Below are 12,564 nucleotides of genomic sequence, written 5' to 3' on the forward strand. Positions count from 1 at the left end.
TATCTTTCGTACCCCTCTTTCGGAATTAATAACAATTCGGGTGCCCGAGCAAGGAAAATCAGCGAAGAAAAAAGAAAAGAAAAGGAAAAGAAGAAGAAAAGAAAAGGAAAAAGAAAAGAGAAAAAAAGAAGAAAAGAAAAAAAGAAGAAAAAGAGAGAAAAGGAAAATGAAGAAAAGAAAAAGAAGGAAAAAGAAATGAAGAGAAAGAAAAGAAAAGTGGAAGAAAAGGAAAGATTGCAACAACGAAGTAATTTTATGACCTGAACTACGTTTGACTTGATCCCGAAAGGGTACGTAGGCAGCCTCTCCCTGAGGTTCAGTCACACCAAAACAAAATCCCAAAAGTCCCCATGAAAGAAACTGGGGCAGAAGTTGTGGTCGCTGTGAGAAATTTGATTCCGAAAGTTGTAACTTTTAACCCATGTTAAGTTATTTTGAGCCTTTTATACCCTTCTTTCTAACCCCATCCAAAGCCTGCATTACGGTCCAAAGAAAGACCTTCTGATCAGTCTTTAAAAAGTGCCAAGACGAGCAAGTAAAGGTGATTCATGTCAGGGGCAACATTCCGGTACAAGAAGAAAAATGATAAAAATGAGAGAGTCTTATCGGTGAAAACCCTCACAGGCACCATAAGGCGACGGGAGATGAGAGAAATTAAAAACTAAGAGAGTCTTATTGGTGAAAACCCTCTCGGGCACCGTAAGGCGAAGTGAGTTGAGGGGACTTAAAAATGAGAGAGTCTTATTGGTGAAAACCCTCACGGGCACCGTAAGGCGAAGGTGAGTTTTTCAGATAGGCAAACGAGACAAGTCGGCGGTCGAAAGCTGCTCAAGACATTGCAAGACGAGTAAGGTTTGGGTTTGGGTGAAAATCAGGTTATGAAAGTCTGGAACAGCAAATGTGGCAATCGAAAGTTGATTGGTTGGGCAGATTGGGCCGGTTAATCCAAAATGCATGGCATGCTCAATGGTACCAGTTGTTCCACTCAGATAAGTCTTATTCTCTTCCTTCTTCATTACACATCATCCGTTCTTGGGTTTTTTCTATCCTTAACCCTCGAGGTCGTTGTATTTCATTCTTTCGGGGTTTGTCTTTATGATGTTTCAGTGTCAGTGCTGTTCGAAATAAAAGGGAGGAATGTCAGCGCTAACTACCAGCTTCCTAGTTGTACGACACAACAGGGCCAGAATAAGTCAAAGATGTCAAAAGGCAAAGTAAGTCATAAAGGACCACTGGAAGTTTCATCGATGGATTAATCAGATAATGGTGGGGAAGAAGCGAAGTTTCGAATAGAGGGGTCAAAAACATAAAAACAATAATACGGGATAGAACACTTGGGTCATCAAAGTCAGGGGGTTGAAATTCGGTCAGGAAGTCGGGAGGGTTCAAGGCAAGTCCAGGGAAGCGGGTCGGCATAAAGCCCAGCAGCAGGGACGTACCTAGCAAGAATGCCAGCAACTAGCCACTATTCTATATTAACAAGGTCTTTCTTTGATTGAAACAGGGGCGGAAAGTTCGTTTGTTTCGGAGGAACTCTCCGTAGGGGAAGAGCAAGCACCAAACAGGTTTGACCGTAAACTCTCAGGACCCTCCTGGAAAATGGGACTTAGTTTAAATTTCAAAACAATCATGAGTAGCATAATTTAGCATAAATGTACCCCAAGGAACATAAGTTGGTTTCAAAGTTGCTTGTTTAAGATAGGATTCAGTTAGGAGTTGTCAGGACCCTCCTGAATAATGCGACACAGTTATAAGATCTCCTTTAGATAACAAGATACTGTTGTAGGATAGTATAATTCAGCCGTAGAATTGGCACTCTTAAGATAAGACTTGAATTTTGATTTTCAGGACCCTCCTGGATAATGGGACGTAGTTTAAGGTCTGCTTAGATAACAAGATATAGTGGAAGTCATACCTTTAAAAGACATAGCTTAGATGTAAAATTGTTGTTTTGCTAAGAGTTGTCAGGACCTACCTGGATAATAGGACCTAGCTTTCAAATTTTTAGTAACATTTGGCAATACGATTCAGTTTAACACTCACATATGTGCCCAATTATCAAACTGGGGGCAGGGAAAATTTCTTTGTTTGTCTATTTTGTTGAAGTCAGGCGCCCACCTGAAGAACAAGGGAATACATTTCAAAGCTCAGCTATCAGGCGCCCACCTAGAGAACAAGGGAATACGTTTCAAGTTCAGAAGTCAGGCACCCACCTAGAGAACAAAGGAAGTACAATTCAAATTTTAGCGTTCAAGTGTTGATATTGGATAACATGATGCGCCCAGCCACCAAACTGGGGCAGAAAATTTTCTTTGTTTGTCTATTTTGTTGAAATCAGGAGCCCACCTGGAGAACAAGGGAATAATTTTCAAGTTCAGCAATCAGGAGCCCACCTGGAGAACAAGGGAATACTTTTCAAGTTCAGCAATCAGGAGCCCACCTGGAGAACAAGGGAATATTTTTCAAGTGTCAGCAATCAGGAGCCCGCCTGGAGAATAGAGGCATATATTTCAAATTTCAGCAGTCAAGCATCACTCGGAGGAATAGCGAAACATCTCCGGCCACAATTCAAGGCAACAACGCAAGAACGCTATCGGAAGAATACAAGTTCAAGGCAACACAAGAGCAAGTTTGAAGACATAGATAGGACCTTCTTGTAATTCATAGATCATAGCTTAGGCTAGCTCCTTTTTTTATTTTGACACGGTGTAATAAGGAGGTCAGCAAGCAGTAGCAGCAGCAACAACAGTGAAATCACAGCTCTCGGTAGTCCCAGCTACCAAACCTTCCCGAACTACACTAACCCGATTCTTTTTTAGCCAAGGATATGTAGGCAACCTCAGAAGCAGGATGCGGCCAACTCTTTCAAAAATGCTTCACACGTAGTTTCAAACGGGCAATAATCGCTCGTATCCGCTCACTTATCTTTGCCCGAGAACTCTTCGTGTTCCCGAGCAAAGAGGGGCAGCTGTGAGCACGTGATTTTTGCCCTAAATGAATTACTCCCATAATTCCAAAACAAAATATTTTCTTTTACTATCTGCAATTTTGTGAATTTTATGGCATTTCGTGTTAATTGTTTGAATTTTTGGTTGTGCATTTTAATTCATACAAAATTATAAAAATATGCATTTAGGTTTGATTATACATGTTTTGGGGAATCAATTAGTAATAAGGAATTTTTACAAAATTACAAAAATAATAAAAATAGTTTACTCTTGTTTCAATTTTAATTTTGGAATTTTGGTAGTTTTCTTTTTGGTATTTGATTATTTTGTGACAATTATTAGAATTAATTAATTGGGTTTAGTAGGTTGATTCAGTTTTAATTCAAGATTTTTTAGTTTAATATGGAAAATAAAAGAAAAAAGGAAAAATGAAAAGGAAAAAGAAAAGAAGAGGAAATTAAAATAAAAATGCCTTCATGGATTACCCATTTTTTGGGCCAATGTTGGTCTTAGCCCAAACCAACCCTTCCCAAACCTGTCTGATTTACCCAGCCCAATAGCCCCAGGGCCTGCCCTCTTAAAGATGAAACGACGCTGTTTTGGCGTCAAAGAATCCTGTCCGTTCATCTCCCTCAATTCAACGGTCCAGATCCATTCAAAGAAATGACATAAAAATGTAATAATTTCTTCACAAAAGTTAGAGACAAAGTCATCTTCCTCGTACAACCCTCATCCCCACCGTCTCCGCCAGCCTCCGCCATGGGCCGCCGGCCGAAAATCGTCTCCGCCGGCGGCAATGCTTCAAAGCCGCTCAAAATTACACCCCTACACCGTCTTAACCCCCTCAATACGAATCCATGACCAACTCCTCTCAAATCCCAACCAAACGCCCCAAATCTACAAAACCCTAAATTGAATCTCCGCCGCACACGGTGGCGCCGGCTCCGTTCACCGCCAAAATAACACCACAGAGTCTCCTCACCCTCCTCTCTTCAAATCCATAAACCCTTTTCCTCAAATCCCCACCGAAGTCCTCGAATCTTAAATCAAAGATTTTGTCAAAACCCTAAATCAACCAATCCTCGTCAAATCAATATCACCTGGCTTCCTCACTCTCCTCATGAAGATTCCACCACCAGTGACGTTCAAATATTGTTGGAGCTGTTCCAATTTCAAATCCGAGAAGCGGCAGAACTCTAGGATCTCATAGGCGAGTTTTCTTTGGTCTTTTTCATTTGTTTCTCTTCCATGACCATTATTTTTTCAAAATTAATCAATCTAGGTTTTGTTTTCCTTTCTGTTTTGACATTCCGTTTAGGATCAGTAGTCAAATCTGTTTTGTTTGTTCTTATTTGTTTATCTTCATGTTTGTTTGAAGTTTAGTTCACTGATAATGATTAGCATGAATATTATTCTGTAATTTTGTTATTAGTTAGGAATAGCTCAATTTCTAGTTCAGTTTTTTGTTTTGATTGATTTTTCTATTAGTTAAACCATGTTCAGTGCTTAATCTTTATTTTTATTGATTAGTTTGATTGAATTTGATTTTTGTCTTGTTTATATTTTTAGTGTTCTCAGTTAATTCAGTTGAATCCAGAGTTTTTGGAATTCAGGACTTGTTAATGGTTCTTTTCACTTCTGTGGTTGATTATTATTTTGGCTTAATGGATAGTTTAATAATAGCATGAACTAGGATTAATCTTCAGAGTTATTTTGGTTATAGCTGAGTTCCATGGTGTAGTAAAAGGGATGGTTTAATTTTGACCTAGGTTAAGTAATTCTAGGTGAACAAAAGGGGTAATTTGGACACTTCAAAGAGCAAGAATCCTGTAGTAACAGATAGAATACCCTAGACTCTTCTAGAATAGGGCCTTAGTATACATTTCAATAGTTTAGTGGCCATAACTTGAGCAACAAGTCAGAACCTTAGGGATTATTGACTAAATTCTGAAATAAAAAGGGGGAAAATGAGTGAAGAATTCTAGAACCTTCTGCCCCTTTTTCTACCTATAAAAGGCATGTCTAGTGCCTTAGTTAACAGGTCTCAGAATCTAAAAAATTCCAAAAAACTTCCAGCCTCCAAACTTTCCCCAAAAAACCCCTCCTGCAAGCTATAGCATCCAGATTTAAATTTTAAATAAAAAGAAGTTCAAAATCTAAACTCTTATAGTTCAAATTTCTCTTCGATCTTAATCCCTTCAAAAAACTAAAAACAAAAAAGTAAATACAACAGAAAACTCAAAAAAATACTGTTACATTGCATCTCTTTCTTAGATTAAATGGAAGTTCAAATGTCATTTTGAGTTCCAGTGTTCCTGAGTCAAGTTCGAGTTGTTTGAGTACATTCAAGCTGTTTTTGGTTGATTTATTGTTTGGAGTTGGTACTGGGTCAATTGATTTGCTGCTGTGAATTGCTACTTGCTCCTGCTGGTCACTTGAATTGCTGCTAACTCTGATCTTCTTTTCTGCTTCATTATATTCCAGGTACACACTTGAATTAGCTTTGATGTAGCCTTGAATTGAAAGATGAAATAAAAGTATTCATGCCTTGGCCTCCAGCTCTGTGTTCATTTAGTTTATTATATATTTGTAGTTAAAATAGATACTAGTTGATGTGTATTTGCTTAGTATAGCTTAGCTTCGATTTGCACTAACTTAGACTATGGACTGTATAATTAGGACTTTTTTGGACTGTTAATAAACTGTTGGATTGTTGAACTGTCGGTCAGTCATTAGCCTTAATAATTTTATTTTTTGTGATTAGTTTAGTCATTAGCCTTAGTAATAGAATGAAACTGATTCTAGATCTTCATTTGTAGTTAATCATCGGACATTCGAATTATGGTGAATAGTTAGCAAATGTCAGCTGTAGTATGAATTAATTCAGATTTGTTACGTTACCGACTAGAAAAATTGAATCTAAACTGGGCTGCTTGCTTATTACTGTAAAATCAGGCATTTTTTGGCTTAAATTACACTGGATAATTCGTTGTTCGTTCAAAGGCCCAAATTCATACATAAAAATCATCATAATGTGCTGATTTAAACTGATTTGGCTTTGGAATTTCTAATTCAACAGATTTGGTTAATTGTGTGAGTTGCATATTCATGTAATAATTGGTTTCGAAGTTATTTGATAAAAATCAACTTCTGGAATTTAGATCAGCCTTCTATTCCAGCTGCTGTGAATTAAAATTAACAGCTGAAGATCCATACAGGGGGTCAATATTTGGTTGTGTGCCCGGGAAGGCCAAAACCTAGCAGCTTCCTATTTGATTAAGTTTGGGCCTAAAATTTGTTGTCTAAATGCCCAAATACGAAACTCTGATCATGTTTCCACATTACTGAACTGACTTTGGAGGCCCAAAAGAATGCTGAAGATTTAAAGTCACTTTAGAGTTATGGGATCAATTTTATGATATAGGCTTTGGGCCTTCTAGTTAAGTAGCATGCTTGAATTAAGAGGTTTGCCTTTTGTTCAAGTGTGGACTTGAACTTGAGGCCCAAATTCCTTGGTCACTTTAAATAATAGCATTGATAATATTAATTAACTAGGCCCCTTTTGGAGACAAAATAAATAGACAATTATAGTTTGCTCTAGGATGGCCTTTAAATAAAAGATGAGACGAGCCTCGCCAAACAAAATGCATAAATTGCGGGGCCCTCACTAAATGCTTATATTAAAATACTTAGAATTCGGGGCGTGGCGTTTAGCGAATTTCACGGCCCTCCGCAAAGATAATAACCCGTTAGCCACTTTAGGCGCGTTCTTTAATAATTTTACCTTCCTAAATTCGGGTGTGCATTTCATGCGACCCAAATCCAAATCCCAAAACGTCGAATGAAATGTATCGAGGATCCGGGTGCATTTCATGTGACGTGATCCAAAAACGCATTTTTAAACGACGTTCAATTTCTTAAAATTTTTTAATTAAAAGCGGTAAGTAATTTTTAAAATTGCACAATAGGATAACATGTACTAAAATCAGATTTTAGCCAAATATAGCAGTTGAGCGACCGTGCTAGAACCACGGAACTCGGGAATGCCTAACCCCTTCTCCCGGGTTAATAGAATTCCTTACTCGGATTTCTGGTTCGCGACTGTAATACAGAGTCAAACCCTTTCCTCGATTCGGGATTCAAACCGGTGACTTGGGACACCATAAATCTCCCAAGTGGCGACTCTGAATCTCTTAATAAACGAATCCCATTTCGATTGTCCTTTAATTGGAAAAAACTCCTTTTATTATACCCTTCGCGGGGTGTAGTAGTGAAAAAGGAGGTGTGACAACCCCTAGATGACTGTCCTCCACCCTTAGCTGTCTAGATGTATGGTGAAGTAACCGGTGCCGAAGTTGAGGGTTGATCCCTCTGCTGCGATGAACCCCCAAGGCGACGAGGACACTGCCTCCACATATGTCCCAACTCTCCGCACTCATAACAACTCATTGGTGCCGGAGACAGGGACTGAAGAGGACCCCTAGCACCAGAATGACTAGTAGACGCACCTGGCGCAGAAGAGTCCTGAACTGATGGAGCACGGGATGAACCCTGGGCTGGAAGGGACTGAGTGAGGAATGACCCTGCTGAAAACCATGAGAACCATGGCCCGATGATGCCCCACGATAACCTGGGCGATCTGACTGACCATGCCTGAATGGGCGGCCTCTCCCGTGCTGGAACTGACCCCTCGAAGGAGCACCCCTAAAACTACCAAATCCTCGAGGCATCTTGTCCTCCCTCACCTCGCGCTCCTGGCAGCGAACTGACTCAATCTCACAAGCGATATCAACAACCTCCTTAAACGTATCACCTAACACCCTCTCCCTGGTCATGAGAATCCTAAGCTGATATGTGAGGCCATCAACGAACCTCCTGATCCTCTCTCTCTCCGTAGCAACCAACCAAATAGCATGACGAGCTAACTCGGAGAACCTCATCTCATAATGTGTCACAGTCATATCCCCCTGTCGCAACTGCTCGAACTGCCTACACGCAGCTCCTCCCTGCGGGACTGTGGAACATACTTCTCCAAAAAGAGAGCGGAGAATCGCTACCAAGTAAGAGGCGCCGCACCCGCAGGCCTACACCTCTCATATGCCTCCCACCAAGTGAAGGCAGCTCCCGTAAACTGAAAAGTCATGAATGCGACCCCACTGGTCTCCAGAATACCCGCGGTGCGAAGAATCCTCTAACATCAATCCAAGAAACCCTAGGCTTCCTCGCCCTCTGCACCACTGTAAGTCGGGGGCTGGAGTCTGCCAAACCTCTTCAATCTGCGCTGCTCGTCCTCTGGTATAACTGGAGCTACGTAACCCTAAGCAGCTGCCACCGGCTGGGCTAGTGGTGCCTCGGTGTCTGCAATCCCTGAACAACCTAATCGGGTGTGCGGGGCGGCGGGAGTCTGAGTGCCTCCCCCGGCCTGAGAAGTAGTTGCGGTAGTAGAAACTGCGACCGCCTAAGCAAGACTCGTACACACGGTCAAGATCTGGGCCAAGGTCTCCTGAAGACCTGGAATCACAATGGGCACAGTTGGTGCCTGAGCTGGTGTTGCTGGGGTGTCCACAACTGGGACCTGATCCTGAACTGGGGCGGCTGGTGGATCTGCAGGTGCTGCCCTTGCTGCTGTACGGGCTACACCTCTGCCCCTACCACGGCCTCGACCGCGTCCTCAGCCTCTAGTGGACCCAGCTGGTGGTACTGGTGGTCGTCCATCCCGACCGGTCGCTCGTGTCCTCACCATCTGTGATAGAATAGAATAACAGAAGTTTAGTACTCGGATCAACAGATTGCACGACAAGAATTTCAAGAATATGAAGTTTTCCTAAAGGTTCTGCAACCTCCCGAGGATAAATACAGACGTCTCCGTACCGATCCACGAGACACTACTAAAACTGCTCATGACTCGTGAGACCTATGTAACCTAGGCTCTCATACCAACTTGTCATGACCCCAGGCCGGAACCGATCGTGATGGCGCCTCTCGTAAAACAAAGCCACCCGACACAAACTCCCAAAAACCAATTAACAGTTATAATAATTCATAGTCAATCATTAATAAGTGATAAATCCCAAAAACAAAGTGAAATAGAAGAAATGTGGAAACAAACACAGCCCGATATCGGGGTGTCACTAGTCATGAGCATCTAAAATCTTTCTAAGAGTATAAAAAGACAACATAGTCTAATACGAAGCTAGAACAAACGAAATGAAAGTAGGAAGGAGAAGCACTGGGCTGCGAACGCCGGGCAGCTACCTAGTCAATCTCCGAACAAGCCTGCTGGAAACAATTCAGCCCTCGCTAGGTACTCGCGCTCACTGGGGGCGTACAGACTCCGGGAGGTGCCCCTTACGGCCCAAGCGGAATAATAAGCCATCTCGTGGAATAATCAACAGGCTCTCAGCCTTTTATCAATCACAAGCCACCTCGTGGCATAATAAATTTGGCCCTCGGACTCTCATATATCACAATCAGTACAACATGTTGTGACGCGCAGCTCGATCCCATAGTATCCTCACAATACAGGCCCTCGGCCTTACTCAGTCAGAATCTCACAATCCACACGGGCAACAGTAAAACATGATGCTCAGCCCAAAATATCATTTAAAATATCATAACGAGTAAAGATGGCTGAGTTGTGAAAACAGTAGATTATAGCATGACTGAATACAAATACTAAGTCAAAACTGTGAGGAACAGTAGTAAAAATCCTGGCACGAGGCCCACATATGGCATTCAGCCCAAAACATGATGACAGCAAACAGTTTTCAATCAAATACGCAGATAAACAGTCATACGGGACGGACTAAGTCACAGTCCCCAACGGTGCACAACCCCACGCTCGTCATCTAGCCTGTACGTCACTCAAAATAACACAATGATGTGAAATCCAAGGTTTCATACCCTTAGGACAACATTTACAATCATTACTTACCTCTATCCAGTCCAATCTCTAGCCCGCGATGCTTTTGCCTCTCGTCTCGGCCTCAACTCGCTTCGAATCTAACCAAAATCAGAATCATGACGTCAAAATATGCTAAGGGAACGAAGCCCATGCGAAAATAATCAATTTACGACACGAATCCCGAAATTAACCAAACCCGACCCCCGGGCCCACATCTCAGAATCCGACAAAATTAACATCAATGGAATCCTTATCTTCCCACGAGTTCATGCATATCAAATTTACCAAAATCCAACAACAAATGGCCCCTCAAATCCCAAATTCTCGGTCTCCAATCTCAAGCCCTAGTTTCTTCAATATTTACCCATGAATTTCCATAAATTTCAAGTCTAATCAATGAAATAACACCATAGGAACGAGTTTTATGATCAAAACTCTTACCTCAACAAAGTTCCCTCTAGTTCCCTCTTCAAAATCCCCCAAAAGCTCAAAAAATCGATTTAAATTGGTGAAGAAAGGCTGAAAATCGCGAAGGAGGGTTTATATACTTTCTGGCCCACGGTTTTCGCACCTGCAGCCCCTCCTCCGCTTCTGCGCTACCGCTTCTGCGGTCAAATGCACCGCATCTTCGATTTTCACTAATGCGCCCATTTCCGCACCTGCGATCAAGAAGCCGCACCTGCGCTACCGCAGGTGCGATCGAGCAGCCGCTTCTGCGGTCCCAGCTCCACATGGACAATTCCGCATATGTGACCATCTGGGCGCTTCTACGTGCCCGCACCTGCGGTCCCCTAGCCGCAGGTGCGGTTATGACAGCAATGGGACATCTTCAGCTGCCAAAACCAAATTCAAATCTTCCGTCAACCATCCGAAATCACTCCGAGGCCCCCGGGACCTCAACCAAAAGCACAAACAAGTCATATACCACTATTCAAACTTATTCCAATCTTCAAAACACCTCCAACAACATCGAATCAACCAAAACACATCGATTTCAAGCCTAAGGTTCCAAAAATCTTTTGAATTACGCTTTTGATCAAAAAGTCTATCAAATCACGTCCGAATGACCTGAAATTTTGCACACACATCCCAAATGACACAACAGACCTACTGCAACTTCCGGAATTCTATTCCGACCCCTATATCAAAATCTCACCTATCAACCGGAAAACGCCAAAAATCCATTTTCGCCAATTCAAGCCTAAAGCTACTCCGGACCTCCAAAACACATTCCGATCACATTCCTAAGTCCCAAATCATCTCTCGAAGCTATCCGAACCATTGGAATTCACATCCGAGCCCTTTTTCACATAAGTCAACATCCGGTTGACTTTTCCAACTTAAGCTTACCCAAAAGAGACTAAGTGTGTCAAACCTTACCAAAACCATTCCGAACTCGAACCGACTAACCCGATACCACATAATACGGATAAACAAAGCATAATAAAGCAGAAATGGGGAAAACGGAGCGGTAACACATGTAACGACCGAATTCTAATATTAGGACTTTAAACTAACCTAAAAAATTTCAAGTGAACCTCAAACCGATTTTTCTATCTTTTGAACATAAAATTCTTATTAGATACAAATATAGTCACAATTAAACATTAGTGTAGATGTAGTTAAACAATTTAAAATTTGGGATGAAGTAATATTACGCATTTGAATTAACAAACAGTACATTTCTTATTATTGAGAATAAATAATTAAGTATGTGAATTAACTAATTAGTTAAAATCCAATATCTTAACAAAATATTGTTCGTCTTTTAAGCACTTTTAAAATAGAGTTTATATTGGTAAATAGTCATTTTATTATTTTTCTAATATTTAACACTTTTAAATCATTTAAAACTTTTCTTATTAAAGTTTTTCTTACTTGAATTACTACATAGGAATCAATTATAAAGGTTTTGCTCTTTTTCTTTTCCTCCATACTTTTTTTTTGTAAGTACATACACATTAGGAATGTACATATCATATTTTTATAAAGCATTTCAAAGTTCCATCCAATATACACTTTTTTTATCAAATTAAATAATTAAACTATTGTATATGCATTATCTTATATATTTATTTTCTTGAAAAATATACTTATGCCATTAAAGTGTAGTCTATTTTAATAATAATATCTTTAATGTTAATATGTTTAATATTTAGAGCTTTAAAACCAAATAAAGTTTCATTTACTGATTTGTTTGTATAATATTTGACGACTACAGTCAATACTTATTTCAACCTTCAAAACACATGCACAATATAAATAAAAATATATTTTAAATGGTAAAATTTACTCAACAATTGTAAAATTATATTCTAAATGAGTAAACTTTCCTCGGAGTTAGAAAACACTTAATATATATTTTATTTTATAATTTAAATACATTAATTCAATAATTATCTTATTTTTAAAAAATAATTTACTCATTGACATGAAAAACACGCGCAAAGCGCGTACCCTAAGACTAGTATTTCTAAGGAAACTTACACAATTGTCCCAAATAAGTCTCAACTTACCAACCTCTAGCCATTAGTCATAGACTTGCCAAAACTAGCCAAGCACATATAAAAATTTAAAAAATAAATAAATAAAGTTCTTTCTCTCTAAGAATCACATGCAAAAATCACCTTCCATATTTTTTGAAGTGTGATTAGCAACATTAGATGCAAGACAGAAAGAAAATTTCATGGATGAGTTAGTAATATATATATA

This window comes from Nicotiana attenuata, unplaced genomic scaffold (assembly GCF_001879085.1).
Source record: "Nicotiana attenuata strain UT unplaced genomic scaffold, NIATTr2, whole genome shotgun sequence".
In the NCBI taxonomy this organism is placed as follows: Eukaryota; Viridiplantae; Streptophyta; class Magnoliopsida; order Solanales; family Solanaceae; genus Nicotiana; species Nicotiana attenuata.